Source organism: Chamaea fasciata, unplaced genomic scaffold, assembly GCF_029207755.1.
Source record: "Chamaea fasciata isolate MVZ Bird 193981 ecotype frontalis unplaced genomic scaffold, bChaFas1.0.hap1 SCAF_5, whole genome shotgun sequence".
NCBI lineage: Eukaryota > Metazoa > Chordata > Aves > Passeriformes > Sylviidae > Chamaea > Chamaea fasciata.
In genome coordinates, this window is record NW_027094090.1 from 3,386,595 (window position 1) to 3,402,534 (window position 15,940).

The window sequence follows — 15,940 nt, forward strand, 5'->3', positions numbered from 1 at the left end:
TGGCAGTGGTGGAGTCACCATCCCTGCAGGGGTTTAAAAGATGCAGCACTTGAGGACATGAATTAATAGTGGCCTTGACAATGCTGGGTTGATGGTTGGACTCTGTGATCTTAGAGGGGTTTTCCAGCCTGAGTAATTCTGTTTAAATTTGCACACCTCATGGTGTTGATCCAGCACGTATCAAGAGCATGTGAAAAAGTAAAATCCTGTCTTTGGTGAGGAGCTGTGCCCAGGGCCCACTTCTGTAGAAAAAAAAAAAAAAAAAAAAGGCTGAATTTCCTAGATTGTCTAAATGTTGGGGACTTTTTTTTCAGTCCTCAGCCAAGTTCCACTATCCGGAATTATGCTTAGCATTGGGTTTTAATGAGGTCTAAAAATGACAGAGCAAAACCGTCTTGCTGCTCTGGCTGATTTAGGATAGGAAATGAGGTATGACATTTAGCCATGGGTTGGCAGGGTTGAGGGCTTCAGTGAAAACTCACCACAAGTTTACGTGAAAAGCTGGTGGTTCTTTCCTAGAACTTCATTTAGGGTTCAGTTTTGTACCAGCGCCGTGAGCTCAGGCTGTTTTCTTTAGGTTTGATTGGAAAGCATTTTTCAGTAGGTGTCCTTTAGAGGGTTTTGAAGGGATCAAAAATTATTTCGGGGAGCATTACATGGACAAAACAATTTTCTGAGCAGCGCCACTTTTTACGTAAGTCAGGACTACGGGCTAGAAACACATATTTTGGTCACCAAAGTAAATTTGAAGAGAGATTCATTCATTGCAAACGAAGGTGCAGATGCTTTTAGAGTCTGACCAAATCCTTGTACGTAAAAGCATCTTCATGCTTACAGACTTCTGAATATGGATTTCGTATAGAGTAGAAGGGCTGAACACCAGAAGTGCAATAATAATAAAAAAACACAACACCACCCCCACTCTTCACACCCCCCCCTTCCCAGCTGTCTAGCTCAGTGAATTTCACACCACGGTTGCAAGGCCAGAATGATTATGAATTAGGGTTAGCACAAAATCTAGCTATTTGAAAATTTTACAGCGTTTTACTGTAATGTAAAGGCTAGAATTATTCCAAAAATCAAATCTGAAAAAAGCACAAGGGCAGGGAGGTCTCACTTTGAAAACCCAATTCATTGTGACAGAAAATGAGATTTTTAACCTTGTCTTTCAATCAGAACAAATTGTGTCTTGTCCCCTTCCACTTTGACATTTGAGTTCTCATCTGTTCTGCGCTCCCTTCAAGCCAAGAGCCGCATCCCCACTTGAAGTACATTAAAAATCTTGGGTATAATCAACATTTTTTTGACTACTGAGTAATTTTTTTATCTGTATTCTAAGTGTCCTTGGGCAAGGCCCCAGGCTGTCATGACCAAATTCACAGGAGTTGCAAGCTGTGGTGAGGTTTTTTTTGAAAATACTGTACTGTGAAGAGGCTCTCTGAGGGAGTATCTTTATTGTGGTAAAAGTCATACAGCAGGTTTTCACTGTGATTGCAGCTTCAGCACAGCTCACTCTAATTTAGTTAGCCCAAGGCTATAACATACTGCTTTTCAGGATTGTAGAATGGCCATTAATGGGAATTTGCTGAGAGTGGGTGTGTATGCCTGAAGGAAAGTCTGCATAAAAAATTAAAACCTCCTTGCTTATAATGTAGTTGGTATGTGCTGTTGTCCTTGATCTAACTTAACTGGGTACTACAGGTGAGAGCAGCACAGCAGTTCTCTAAATAAGTCATTTCAGCCTTGAAGTCTGCATTTGATAAGATTTTGTTGGCCTCAGTAGTGTGCAGCTGGTTCTTACAAATGAGTTTTCATCTGTGTACTCAGTGATTTACATCCCTGAGCACAGAGAAGTGTCTTTGTTTTATGGATGGCAGAAGATACGTGGCTTTCAAATATCCTTACACACTGGTGGTATTTAATTAAATCTTGTAATATAATAATATTATAATATATATATATAAAATATAATAATGTATAATAATATTATAATACAATAATAGATATATATAATGTATAATGATATATGTTATATAATAATATATAGTATAATATATGATATTATACATCATTACACATTATAATATATGCAATATAATACAAATTATTATTTTAGGTATTATTATATATACATCCTCATATATATTATACTAATATAATAAATATTATATTGCTATTAGATAAAGGTATACGTCCAGTCCTCAGTGCATGACCCCTTGCTCTGGTCAGTGGCATCTTTCCTTGTATTGGCTCTTTTCATATGAAAAGAAGTCAGGTTTAGATGGGATGTTGGGAAGAAATTTCTCCCTCTGAGGGTGGGGAGGCCTTGGCACAGGTTGCCCAGAGAAGCTGTGACTTCCCCATCCCTAGAAGAACGCAAGGCCGGGTTGGATGGGGCTTGGAGCAGCCTGGGCTAGTGGTAGGTGTCCTTGTCCATGGCAGGGAATCTGAACTCGATATTGTTGGAAGTCCTTTCCAACCCAAGCCATTCTATGACTGTAATATTTAATAATACATTTTTTTCCCAGACTGTTGCTATTCATGGCAGTATCAGGAGGTAAAAATCCTTTTATTGCTGCGGAGGAGTATTTATAGAAATAAGCTCCATCCCAACTCCCTGCTTGCTGCCATGTTTTAAAGGAAGTGTGAGAGCTGTGAATGCATCCTTTAGGGTTTCAGGAAAGCATTGATGTTTCAGTGTGCTGGGCCAGAACACCTCAGCGTTTCTTAGGATTTAGTAGCATCCCCTAAAGATAAGTCAGAGTTTCCCAAGGAATCCTGGATGGAAGCGAAAACCAGTGTACATGCAGGAGAAATGGTGGTTGCCACTGTAGATTTAATAATCTAACTTAATTCTCTTGAGGCAAGGTGAGGTGGCTTGGTGGCTTTTCTTCTTCCTACTACTTTTAGCACAGCATATTCCTGTGGGATTGTAGGACAGGAAAAGTGCTGTGTTCCACAAGGCACTTCCACACAGGGCTCTCTTATCCCTCTCTAATTATGCTCAGTGTGGCAGCTGCTGCTGTTAAGGACATGCGGCACTCAACAGAAAAAAAAAATTGCTAGAATTTAGCTTTTAATTTATTTGTCCTCCCATTTGGAGAGAACACTTAATGTGATTTCATGTAATAAAGCCAACTGTGTGTGCAGCCACAGAGGTGATTTTCTAAATTTAAGGTTTCCTTTGAATTTATTCTTATCTCAGATAGATTGGATTACTATAGGCTGTGTCAGCGTGAGTCACTAGTAAGTGCCTGTTAATCCAATAAATCGGAGAGGTTTCTTATGGAAATACTATTTTCTGATTTCTATTTATATGATGGTCCTGGTCTTGTTGAATCCACACTGACTTAGCTGGAAATATCTCTTTGGAAAAAAATGGTACAATTTCCCATGCTAATGGAAATTGCAGTGAAGCAGTAAAATGAAAACTGGCCTCAAGTAATTAACGAATGGTTTAGAAGTTCTTTGTGTCACCTTTATTAGGTATTTTGTAGCAATACTGCCCGAGACAAAAAAGAATCATCAGAGGGTGTTGTTTTGTTGTGTTTGTTTTATGGGTTTTTCTCCTCAGTTAATAATGCTGTTCTATCTCTCCATGTTACGTTTTTACATTACCCTACAAGTTTTTTTCCTTTGCTTGTTGCCACTGCCCTACTCAGGGGTATTGATGGTTGCATCACTTAGGGCAATCATTTCCCACCCATAACATAGTCAACTACAGAAAGCTAAACACTTAAGTAGAGAAAAGTAGCTGTTTTAAAATAACTACAGCCTTTTTCTGTTTTACTTGTGCAGCAACTGGTATTCAGTGGCAGCAGAAGGCAAAAGCTTTGCTATGGCTTGGAATTTTTGCCTGAAATAAGAAGGAAAAAATCAGTATAAGCAATGTTTTTCCAGCCTGAGATTAGTGTGCTTCTGTACCAGAGAGGGAGGGTCTAAACTCTTCTAAAAGCTGGCTCGTAAAACTTGGTCCTCGTTTGAGCTAGAAAGCGCAGAATATAACGATTTATACTATGCATTGGGAATTTCTAGTGCTGAGGTGGGGGGAAAAATGCATTTACTGGAAATAGTTTGACAGAATTCAGTGTTTGTAACGCGTGTAACAGCACTGCTACTGTAAGGCACCACAATTTTCATAATCTTAAATTTGCTCGTATGTACCAAGTTTCCAAATACCTTCCTCCTCTCTGTCTCTGCCGTTGAATTTTCTCATGCGTGCTATGAGGGATGGGATGCTGAAAATCCCTGGATCTTTGACGTGTTAAGACAGACTCCTGTGGATGTTCACTGCCTGCTTGATGACACACGGAATGTTTGTTGAGCCTGTGCAGTAAAAACGCTGCCGAGGCAACTGGATCTGTAGTGGAGGAGATGAGAAATTTTAATCCCTAACTGGCATTTTGCAGAGGCAGCTCGAGACTGTGAGGTTGAGTTTTTGGATCTCTTAGTGGTAGGTTGTTTAGTGGTAGTGACTTCAGATCCTGATTAATTGGGATATCAGTTAATTTTGCCAGCTAAACGTACGAGCTGGTCTAGGGGAAGGTCTTGCTCTAGTGGAAAGTGTCCCTGCTCATGGCAGGGATAAGGACTAGAGGATCTTGAAGGTCCCTTCCATCCCAAACCATTTATGATTCTGTGATCTCTCCAGAAGATGCTTAAAAGAAATACAGAGGACACACAGAGACTTGAACATCTACAATGTCTAGAATGAAATCACAAGAGAAAAGGGAAAACAAAGCCATGTGTCATGTTGATACATCAAAGATAAGTAATTTGAAAAATAGATACAAGGATACAGTTTTAAATCACTGTAAAAGCGTGTTAGAAACACAGAGTTGTTTGAGTTGGAAAAGACCTTAAAGACCATCCTGATCCATCCCCCTTCCCATGGGCAGGGACACCTTCCACTGTCCCAGGTTGCTCCAAGCCCTGTCCAGCCTGGCTGTGAACACTTCCAGAGCTGGCGCAGCCACAGCTTCTCTGGACAACAATTAGATAAAGGTTTATATGAAAATCTAAGGTACAGAAAGATGGATAACCAGCATTGCTAAGTAACATGAAAAAAACCCTTGTGAATACATTGGAAATTGGAGGAAGTCGAGGGAAAATACAGATCTCCTTAGCAGAGTGAAGATAATGAATCAGAGATTCCACACTGAATAAAACTGCTGAGTGTAACTATGTTTAATCATGGATCTTCTGAAGGAACCAAAATCCCTTTGGACTTGCTGTGGGAATAAGTTTGGTAATTAACAGGTCTCATTTGAAAACAGTGAATTGTGATTTTTCCCATCTGAGACCGGTGCATACTTTGGCATTTTACTGGAAAACAGGTCTGGGCAGTGTGTGTGGGCAGGCTGACTGAGAGGCTCGGATGCCAAATTTTTTTGAAACACTGGTAGTTTAGAAATTAGGAATTTACAAGTTTTTAAAATAAGTTCATTTGCTGCGGTGGATTGGACAATTTAGGTAAGGCCAAATTGCTGTGTCTGACCCATACGGGCTGCATAGCAAAAAGAGCAATGTATGGAGAGATGTGGAGAGTTAAGTTGAGGTCTGAAACAAATGTACTTTTTCCTAGATAAACCTGGTTTCTAAACCCAGTTTTTGTTTCATATAAAGGTTAAAATAAAAAAAAAAAAAAAAAAAAAAAGAATTCTAAGCCAAGAAAGGAAGGGCACAAATGTTTCCAGTACTGGGACATGGAAGCGTTTTTTAAATTTGCAGCCAGCAATGTGGCACAAATTGCCAAGACCTGGGTTTGACAGTTCTGTTCCCTTCTAAACACATAAAGTAACCATAAAACCTAAAAAAGATAATGTTTTTCTGTGGCGTATGACCTTGTTGCACTCCCAGAGAGCTGTTGAGTGGTGAGAAAGGACTCTCACCCCAGGTACTTGGGTGCATGAAGGAGGAGGGCTGAGTTCACCCTGTAGGTTTGCTGGTTTATATGGAATTACCGAGTTTTTTGGGTTGGAAAAGACCTTTAAGGTCACTTAAATCCAACCTTCAGCTTACCAGCCCCATCATGTTCACCACCAAACTATGTCCTCAATTTTTATATCCTTTTTTTTTTAACACTTCTCAGGGATAGTGCCTCCACCATTGCCTTGGGCTGCCTGTTCCAGTGCTTGACCACTCTTCCCGTGAACAAATTCTTTCTAACACCTAATGTAAACCTCCCCTAGCGCAACTTGAGGCCGTTTCCCAAAATGAAAGGTTCAGTTAATTGAGGGCATTTTAACAACAACAGCAACAACAAAATTACAGAGTCCGTTCCATAGCCTTTGTGCAAACCTGGCGTTCCCTAAGTGCTGCATACTCAAATGGAATTACATATTTCCTCTTAAGAGCAGGAGATCCAATTTCTGTGCCATTTGATGGGTTAGGTTTGGTACTGGCTGCTTATCAAGCATTGAGTGCACTGCAGAGAGGGAAGTGGGGGAAGAAAAAAACCCGGAAAACTAGTAGCAGAAGATGTTTTGGCAGTTAAGTACTTCTCCTGTAGAAGAATTGTTTCCAGGACAACAAGGTTGATGGAGTTACAAAGTGAGTGTGTGTTTTCTTTCCTCTTCAGCTGGTTAATCAGTGAGGTAGGAAAACTTTGCTTTGTACGTGAGCTGTGTTACATCAGTTATTTTTAGTCTGCACTTGATTGTCCATGTGGCTCTTTTTAGCTATTTAGGAGATACCTGGCATACAAGAAATCATATTTGCTTTGTGGGTTTTTAAGGTCACATGGTGTTTTTTAGAGTGACAATCTAGAGTATTAACAGCTCTTCTTGGTATTTTTTTAATGTGTTTGTTTCTCAGAGAAATAAAACAGCTTTGTTGCTTCAAGTTTCAAGCTCATATCACTGGCGGGATGTGAGTTTCTTTCACTGTTTGCACAGAATTTTTCCTCTGTTGGTATAATACATTTTTTTTTTTGTATATACTAATGATATACTGTCATGCAAATGAATTTGGAATAAATTAAAGTATTAATTTTCTCCCAGAGTATATTCAGCTGTAGGATTCCATTGTGAGATCTATTTTCAACTGGAGTTTGGAACTTGGAATGAGGCGGCACTGAATTAAATGTAGTTGCCAATTTTAAAGGGGCACAGCTCGCACAAAATCACACCCATCTCCAAAATATGTTGATCTATTTAAAATCTGGAGGAGTATGATGAAATCTGTACTTGTGTGGTTTTCCTTTGTATATTTGATTGTACTCTGAGTTTTCTTCTTGATTGTTTTTTTTCCCGCACAACGCTTTGAGAAAGAAACGTTTGTTTTTTGTTTTTTTTAACCACAAATATTGGCTGTGCATTTTAGAGGCAGAAATAAGAAAAATAGTGTCCAGGTCATTAGTGAAAAACACACTTTGTGAAGCTCTATTGTTCTGATAAATTAACTAGCTTGAAGTTTAACAGTGCCTCTTATAAAAGAGTTGATGATTTCATACCCCCTGATGACACATGTATTTATTTCATATTGAGATTTTAGAATTTTGGATTAGGAAAACACTTCGTGTGCATAGTTGTCTGATGAATTAATGAGATAACTCAGCTTCTTTCTGAATGTGTTGGGGTTCTGCTGGTGCTGAAGGTTGGATGCCACGTGCTAAGACCTGGGTGATCACTTGAGAACAATTAAGTTTTATTCTTTGGATGTGTGTTTTTGTCCAAATGCATGATCCTTTATTGTTTTGAGAGAAAGACATGGCATGAAAGCGGCCATGCTCAGGTGACCCTGGTGATCACTGGATTATTTCTGTGTCCTGTGGGTTTCTGACTTGTTGGAAAGGGAAGGGAAGCAGTTTGACAAATCCACACTGGCATTTACTTGTTGCTTTGTTATCCCTTCCTGGCAGCAAACTGTAGCCAGAGTCAGGATTCTTTCTGACTTGTGTCCTCTTCTTTCCATCTCTTTCTTGTTTGGTTTTTTTTTTTTTTTTTCCTTTTTTTCCCTTGCAAATTACCATTTTCAGCAGAACAAGAACTGCACTGACCTTGAGCGACAAGATGTTCTGTGCTTATTTTTCCACTCTGTCCCCAGTTATTTACTTATTCCATTATCTGGAACAATCCAGTTCTTCTTCATGGATGTTTGTGAGTTCTTCCAGGTCTCTACTTAGCCTAGTAAGGGAATGAGGAATTTTTTTTCGCTACTTCTGCTGGAAGTTTACTAATTATGTGGTTAAATAGAGAATGTAGCATCAGAGCATTCTTTTTCAGGACAATACTCTCATAACTCTAGCCTAGTAGATTTTTCTGTTTGTTTCTCTGGTTGCTTGCTCTTCTTTTGTTTCAATTCCCAGTAAGGTATGGATAATTTCTCTATTTCTATAGATTTGAATCCAAAGCACAGAGCAGGATGTAAGGAACAACCCTTTCAATATTCTGTTCCCACTGAGGTGTCTTAGGGTGCCGGGAACACAGGGCTACCGGGTATGACCCCAAACCAAGAGCAAGTCATTACCTCTTTGAATTCGGTGCTGGAGGCCAACAAGGAACACTCACAGATCAAATAAGACACCACAAAGGTATCTTTGAGCGATTAGATCCTTTTAAATAAAATGTTTATTCACTTTCTTTGTGGCTACAAGGAATTTCTTTGGTCAGCTCAGCAGTAGGTTTTGGAATTTATTTCTGGTTTGTCTGTGTTATGCTCAAATCACCAAGCAGTCTCCACGGTTCATCTTGATAGAGCAGTTTCATTTAACAGGAATACTCTGGCAATCAAAATCGGAGAAACAGACAAGAAGGATGGAAATATTTTCCAGTGTTGACTGAAAGCAAGCAGTAGGCTTGAAGCATTCCTTAACAATGTAATGAGAAACGTCAGTTCAAGCAAATACTTTTTTTTTAACAGAATTTGTTTTCTTTGTTGTGTTGCAGAAAAAGAAACGGTGGCTGAGTTTCGCCAGTGAACCAGGACGGCGCAAAATGTAAGCCGAAGAGAAATGCTCACTTTCCTATTTTATAAGACTGTTGGTCAGCTTTTCTATAAGACATCCACTTAATTATAAAGGCCATTAGTTTCCCTCATTTCCGGGTTTGTGGGTGCAGTTTGTGGAACTGTCTGGGTTCCATGTTCTTGAGCCAATGTGAGTGGCACAAAGTGGATCTTTCTCTCCCTTTGTCATCACTGTGTCAAGGCACAAAGGAGTTCAGTGGTGGGTTGTGTCTTAATTACTGCTGTTGTACTAATTAAGAGATGTGAAGATGAGAGGTTTGAAGGCAAGAAGGGCTGGAAAGGGATTTTGACCTCTAAAAGTCAGTTTAGTTAGTTGGCTGTTAGTGTTGTCTGTAACATCAACTGGTGTAAAAAAAAGCTTGCACCTTACTTTGAGGCAGCTGTATTTTGGCTGAGTATTTTGGAATACATTTGAAACATTTCCTTGGGGGTACTGTAAGTTTTCATGGTTCGATGGGGCTTGGAGCAGGCTGGTCTAATGGAAGGTTTAGCCCAAGAGTTTTTCCATTTTGGTCAAGAGAGCAGGGTGTTCTTCAGTGGTATTTTGCATAGCAAGCCTTACAAGCCATTTTTCTGATTCGCTTGTAGTATTCAATGGCACATTTTAAAGAGAGATGCTTCCAACTGCCTTGAACAGAGCATGTTCTATGTGATAACAACATCTACATTGCAATTGTAATAACAAAACCCAAGGTGATTCTGAATCTGGTTTCACACCAGCTAATAAGTGGACTCATTATAAGATGATGTGAGGTTTTCAATGTATTGTTGACTCAACTCTAAAATATCTATAACTCTGAAAAATGCGTCTCAAGCGAGAAGTGTATTTTTAATGCATAGGTTTTGAAATTATTGGTGACTCCAGTTTTTCCAACAGCCTTTGTGGGGTGTTTTAGTTACAATTGTTTTTTACTTTTATGGATGCCATTTTAATTTATCTCTCTTTTCAAATTTTTTCTGTCGGAAAAGTTTTTAAGTAATTCTGCAGAGTTGCACTCAATATTTAAAAAAAAAAAAAAAAGTGGTAGAACATATGTCAGGCATCTGCAATTCCTTCAGCATCATGTTTTCCACAATGATTTAATAGCTATTGAGTCTCCTCAAATATCTTTGTTTCCAAGACCTATTTTATGGTAATAAATCATCTTGGCTGTAAAATTCTTGAAATGATTCAGTAGGACAGTCGTTTCCTTAGCACATTCCCTGAGAGATCATAGATATGGAAGAGTCCTTAACCAGGTCAGCTTTTTCCCCGCAATACGTGTGATCAGTGCTGGAAGTGATAATGAAGTTGCCAATATTTGTTCTGGTGAGTTGCAGTTCTCCAGTGTTCCCTGTTCATTTCTTGCTAATTTACAGTGAATTTGCTGGTAGAGGTACTAAATCACACTTGAGGAATGCTGAGCCAGATTCAGAATCAAAGATTTGTCATGGTGTAATGGAACTTTTCATTTTAAAAAGAGGTCTGTCTCAGAATTCATATAAAAATACCAATGAAATTACCCAAGACTTCCTTAATTTCCTCTTCCATTTGCACCTGGGGGTGGGGGTGGTGCAGTCCTTGGCATAGAGGTTGATCTAATAAATTGTCAGGTATGTGAGAGTGGTGAAGGTGTGCTACCTGATTTGTCAATCTCTGCAGGGTAAGTCATACAGTATGTAACCCCTTGTGGCTTTGGTTTGTCAATCTCTGCAGGGTAAGTCATGCAGTATGTAACCCCTTGTGGCTTTCTGACGCCTGGAAAAGGCTGTTTGAATTGGTCATTGCTTACTGGGAGCAGGCAACGAGGGAGTTCAGCCAAGAGTCTGTGAGGAGTTCTGTGTGTTAAGTAGTTCATCTAGAACATCACGTGTGCAAAGAAAAAGATGTGGTTTTGGTCAAAACTCTGGACATCTGGAGTTCCAGGTAAATAACCAGCAGGTTAGGGAAGGATTCAAGGAGGGGTTGGTATCCCTTCACCTAAAGTGTGTATCTCTGCGAGTTACTGCTGGCTTCTTGGTGTGACCTTTTCCAAGTTGAACATCAGATGTGGTTGCAAACCTTATGGTCGCCCAGAGAAGCTGTGTCTGCTCCATCCCTGGAGGTGTCCAAGGCCAGGCTGGATGGGGCTTGGAGCTGGGATAGTGGAAGGTGTCCCTTGGCAGGGGCTGGAACAAGATGAGCTTTAATGTCCTTTCAAATTCAAGCCTTTTTATGATACTTGAGTCATTTAGGTTTCGTGCTGAGGACAGCAGTAAGTTCTGGTATTAGTTCCTCACATAAGCATTTCCTTAAAATAATCAGGCTTTGGGATCTGGGATTCTTGATTCTCTTTCCTGCCTCAGAACAGGAAATAAAGCTTCGCAGCTTACCCAAGGTTTAGAGCAGATTAATGTATAAAATTAGATTAAATCTCTTGCATTTGTTTTGGAAAAGGGAGCCTTGTATTCCTACAGGCTTCACCTGCCAAACAGAGATAATTCCATTTTAACTGTGCATTTTGATCGGGTGCTTTTACTGCAAGGCATAAACCTTCATTTTTCCTATGATGTCCTTTGAAATAATACAAAATAACTTTTGTTACAATCATGATAGAGAACATCCTCTGCACTTAAAAGATGGACTCCAAAATTCCATCCGCCCTGTAGGATCTTGGCCAAGAGTATGCTGTGTCATGGCGTTGCAGTGATTCCAGTTCATGTCTTAGAGAAGAACCAGTTGTACCATGCACACAGACATATTTAGGGTTGGTAGAAGTATTTTCTGTCATAGTTTTGTTTAAATGGTTGGTTGGTTGGTTTGTGTGAGGCTGGTCTTAAAAGGGATCAGATGATCAGAAGCTCTTTACTGGCTGAGGAAGCATTCTGCTAACTCCTGTACCTTCCACAAAGTGGCTTTGTCAGTCATGTTTGTCACTGGTAGCTGTGAAGTGAGGGCACCAGGGCTGCCTCAGATCTCAGGCACAACAATAAATACTAATACTTTAACTCTTCATCAGTAAAAGCCCAATATCTGACCTCAGGAGGAGCTCGCCTAGTGGCTCATCTCTGAGCAGGTAGTATCTTGGAGCATATTCCCCTTTACTCTAAATGAGAAGGAGGGTTTGAAAAGAAAATCACAGACAGCAAGGGTAAAGAAAACCCTTTTCCTCCTCAGGTGTCCCTTTTCTTCTGAGAAGGTCTACATGCTTGGATGGTATGAAAGGAGACAAACCCTGAAGAGGTCAGTGTGGTTGGAAGTGAGGGGAGTATCCATTCACACAGGCTGTGGGTATTCAAAGAGAAACTCTCCGTTTGACAGTGCTGTCTTCTAGATGACTTAGAAACATAAAAACACAAGTTGGTTGTAAAAGAGGGCTTTTAATTTATGTCAGATGTGAAAGTACCTGTAAGTTGAATGTATGGTCTGCAGAAAAAGGAGCTTGCTAAGATGAGTTCTTAGATTTCCTTTTTGTGCCTTGTCTCTGTGGTGAGGTGGCTCCACACAGAAAATTCTGGCACCACTGTGGACACTGAGAACCTTTTATGTGTCTTTTGTAGGAGCGGTCCTTGTGCCAAATGAGCTGTGAGCTGGAGTGATTTGTGTTACTCACTGCACTTCATGGGGCTAAAGGATGGTTTGTCAGTGTTTTGGATAATTGCCTCATCTCTGCCTGCAGTGAAGTGTATCTGCATCTGAACAGATAATACATAGAATGCATTATACATGATATTAGTGCGGGAAATAGAAGCATCATAAATATATATATATTTAGTAGCATCTCAGCAATTTCAATTTTCATAGTTTCCAAGCAGTGTTTTCTCTCTTCATGAGATGGAGTGCTGCTTCAAATCTGTATTCAGTGTGCCCATGTGAAAACGAATTTGCCTTTAGATAAAAATTTAGGACTTTCTTATTTTTTCCTGTTTTCTTGGCTTTGAAATACTAATTCCTTCTATCTTGTATGTGTACAGAGGAGGAGATAATGGGTGAGATACCACATCAGGAAAAAAGAAAGTCTGTGCAACCCAGAATTAACGCTGCGAATTAAATCTATGTGGAAAACCTTGTTGGAGTGCAAAGTGGATTTAGGTTTTTAAAATGAAAGAATGGTAGGACACAGAGATGGAGCCTGGAGATCTCTGTGTTGTTTGTGCTTCTCATCTGTTGCATAAGCTTGGGCAAGCTGCTTTGCATTTTCCTACTTCATTTCTCCTGTCAGAGATCTGTGTGTTTTACTTGCTGTTGGTGAAGCACTTCAAAATCTTGAATTAGTATTACCATGGACTTCTCTGAGCTTACTTAAAATCCATTTCCTCCTCACTTATGCTTTCCTAAGGACAAAAATAAATAGAAGTTTCTTTTTTTCTCAAATGCTGTGGATTGACTGATACTCTGCAGCTGTTCAAGGCAGTCTTTAACTGACCCTTTCTGCTGTCTGAGCATCTGCTGAGCACCCAGTCCAGAGTCCTGTTGGGTACATTGTGTCTCTAATTCTTTGAGGGACGTGGTCTGTCAAGTGGTGTTCCCTTCTTCACTGTAATCAGCAGCCTGGAGTTACCAGCCTCCTGGTGTAGCAGAACTTCACAGGCTGATCTTCAGAGAAATCAGCCGGCGCCTCAAGCAGTGTGTGTGGGTGTTCGACCTGGGTGATGCTGGAAACTGCATGCCCCAGAAACACTGCCAGTGTTCTCTGCAGCATCCTCAGGAGTGTGGCACAGCGCTTCAGCACCTGTGCACCTCCTCACCTGGTCCTCAGAAGTGCAGGACTGGTGTTCCTATGTCAAACTGGGGCACAGCGAGTGTGAACCTCAGTGCAGGGAGACATTCTTGTCCTCAGGTGCCATTGCAAATAGATGAAGTGAATTCAAGCAGGAATTAAAGGGTGTGGTTGCAGTGGTTAACCAGCAAAGTGCATCGATCCTGCCCAGCCAAGTATTCCAGAATTTTAGTTCATAGAGTGTTAAATCAGCGCCGTTAGAAGAAACCCCTCTCCAGTGAAACATCCGTGCTCAGAAGCAGCTGCCACACTGCTGGGCAGCTCTGCGTTCTCCATTTAAAACGTTACCAGCATCCTGGCAAGGATCCCAGGGACGGAGCTGAGGAAGTGGATGGTGTAAAAGCAGAACTCTTCGGGCTTTTTGTTCTGCCTCGATCCGTCAGCCTTGCTGCGACTGTGCTGTGACAGAGCATCTGCATTCTGCGTCTGGAGACACGGAGAGTGAGCTCCTGAAGGATGGCTGCTCATCCCTGTGCTTCCGTTCAGGGGTGTTAAAAGCCCTGCAGGCTGTACACAAGCGAGCTGTAATTTATTTTAATTAAATACAATAGCTGCATGCACGCTGCAGAAGGGATAAGACAGGGATTCCCCACCTCTGATTTATCTTCTTGCTGTTTGGATTTCTTTGCCATTGTCTTCCCACTCACAGATTTGTGCAAGGATGTCTCATCCTCTCCCTCCTGTGCTGTTAGCAATGGCATCTGTCTTTCAAAATACAGTTTTTTCTTAAATTTTCTGTTGTTGAGAAGCCATTCTTGTTGTGTATAGTAGAGGTGGCCTTGTCTTCCTTGCACACATGTACACACCTGTGCAACATGTATTTTAATCAGAGAGCTCCAGGAAGCAAAATCCCCATCCCTTGGAAGTCTACTCAGAGCTGATTTTTATTTTTTGAATTAGGGAGCTGGGAGTACCCACCCTGAGGCTGGCAGGCAGCCTGGCAGGAAGCTGGACAGACTGGCCTGCCGGCCAATCTTGTTGCCTTTTATAGAACTTCTGGGTGAAATCACATTTCCACGCAATTGGTGCTTCGCAGTGCAAAATTGTTGTGTTTGGGAGGTTTTTGGGCGGCTTTGGTTTTAATCTGCAGCTTGTGACTTTGGGAAATGGTTGAATAATTTTAATAATTACTAGAGAGGATTTTGTGAGAAAAGAGAGGAGGTGTTTCTATGGAAGAAGATCCTCTTGGAATACTGTTCCTCAGCTGGTGTGAGGGATTGCTTGATGTATGACACTGTTGGGGTCAGTGAGTTGGCTGGCAGCAGCCTCACAAGACCCCATCCATAACTCTTGCAGGACAACTCTTTCTGATCAAATTGCTGCATGGTGTTTTTTTTCGTTGAACAGCTTACCTGGGGGAAATCCAAACCACGTTGGCCCTGGATCTTGATTGGGCAGAGTAAGACCAGTCAGTGGGGAAAACAAGCTGGAGAAGCAGCAGAGGCCTTTCGGTCTGCAGGGCAGTGTGTAGCTGCACTCCGTCTGCACAGCTGTGCCTAGTGCTCCATTAGGAGTCATGGGACTCCGGCCTTCGGGTCATGGAATTGCTGAGAGGAAGCCAACTTGGGTTCCAAGGTTGAAGGTTGAATGATGTTGGCATTTTCTGGACTTCTTCAGCATCTGATGTAAAACTCCTCAAATCCACTGGCACAGCAGAACCATCGTCCAGCACTTAGAACAGACCGGGCTGATCTTGAGTGTGTTTTCCCTCTTTGTTCTCTTCAATAAATGAATCTGCCTCCTTGGAAGGTTCTTCAGATTATGAAGCATTTTGAAGCTCTGCGTTTACAATGAATCGCAAATTAGCAGTTCCTTAAAAATAATGTCAAGTAAAATCGGTCTGTGCTTAAATTGTTGCGGCTTCCAGAGTAAACATGAATGTGACCTGGATTCTCAGATGCAGCTCGTGTTGTCGTGGCCTTTGAGTATTCCTTAGAATGGATGTGATGTTTACACAGACATAAATAATCATCTGAATAATTTTACTGAGCCACACTTAAATGGAGAGCCATCCAGTAGGGAAGGATATATTTGAAAGTGCAAGAAGACTTTATATGTTTGGGTTCTGTTGTTGGCTGTTGGAGCTCCAATATTTGCACAGTTGCTGTGTGAAAGCTAAGTGTGTAAATCCTATTGGAAGGGAACTCGGATGATAACCAAGAGCACCAGTGAAAAAATAAATAGGAAAATTGTCCTATTGTGCAATTAGTTTGAATAAGTTTAGTGGTTCTTGT

The 15,940-nt window shown here is 40.8% G+C and overlaps 1 long non-coding RNA gene across 2 annotated transcripts in view; it reads left to right on the forward strand.

The window, feature by feature from the left end:
• Window positions 1–15,940, forward strand: part of LOC136289171 (uncharacterized) — a 117,660-nt gene that overhangs the window by 49,751 nt on the left and 51,969 nt on the right. For both annotated transcript variants that reach the window (XR_010720730.1, XR_010720731.1), the window contains exon 3: window positions 8,889–8,938. This is a non-coding gene — a long non-coding RNA (uncharacterized lncRNA). The remainder of the gene's footprint in view (window positions 1–8,888; window positions 8,939–15,940) is intronic.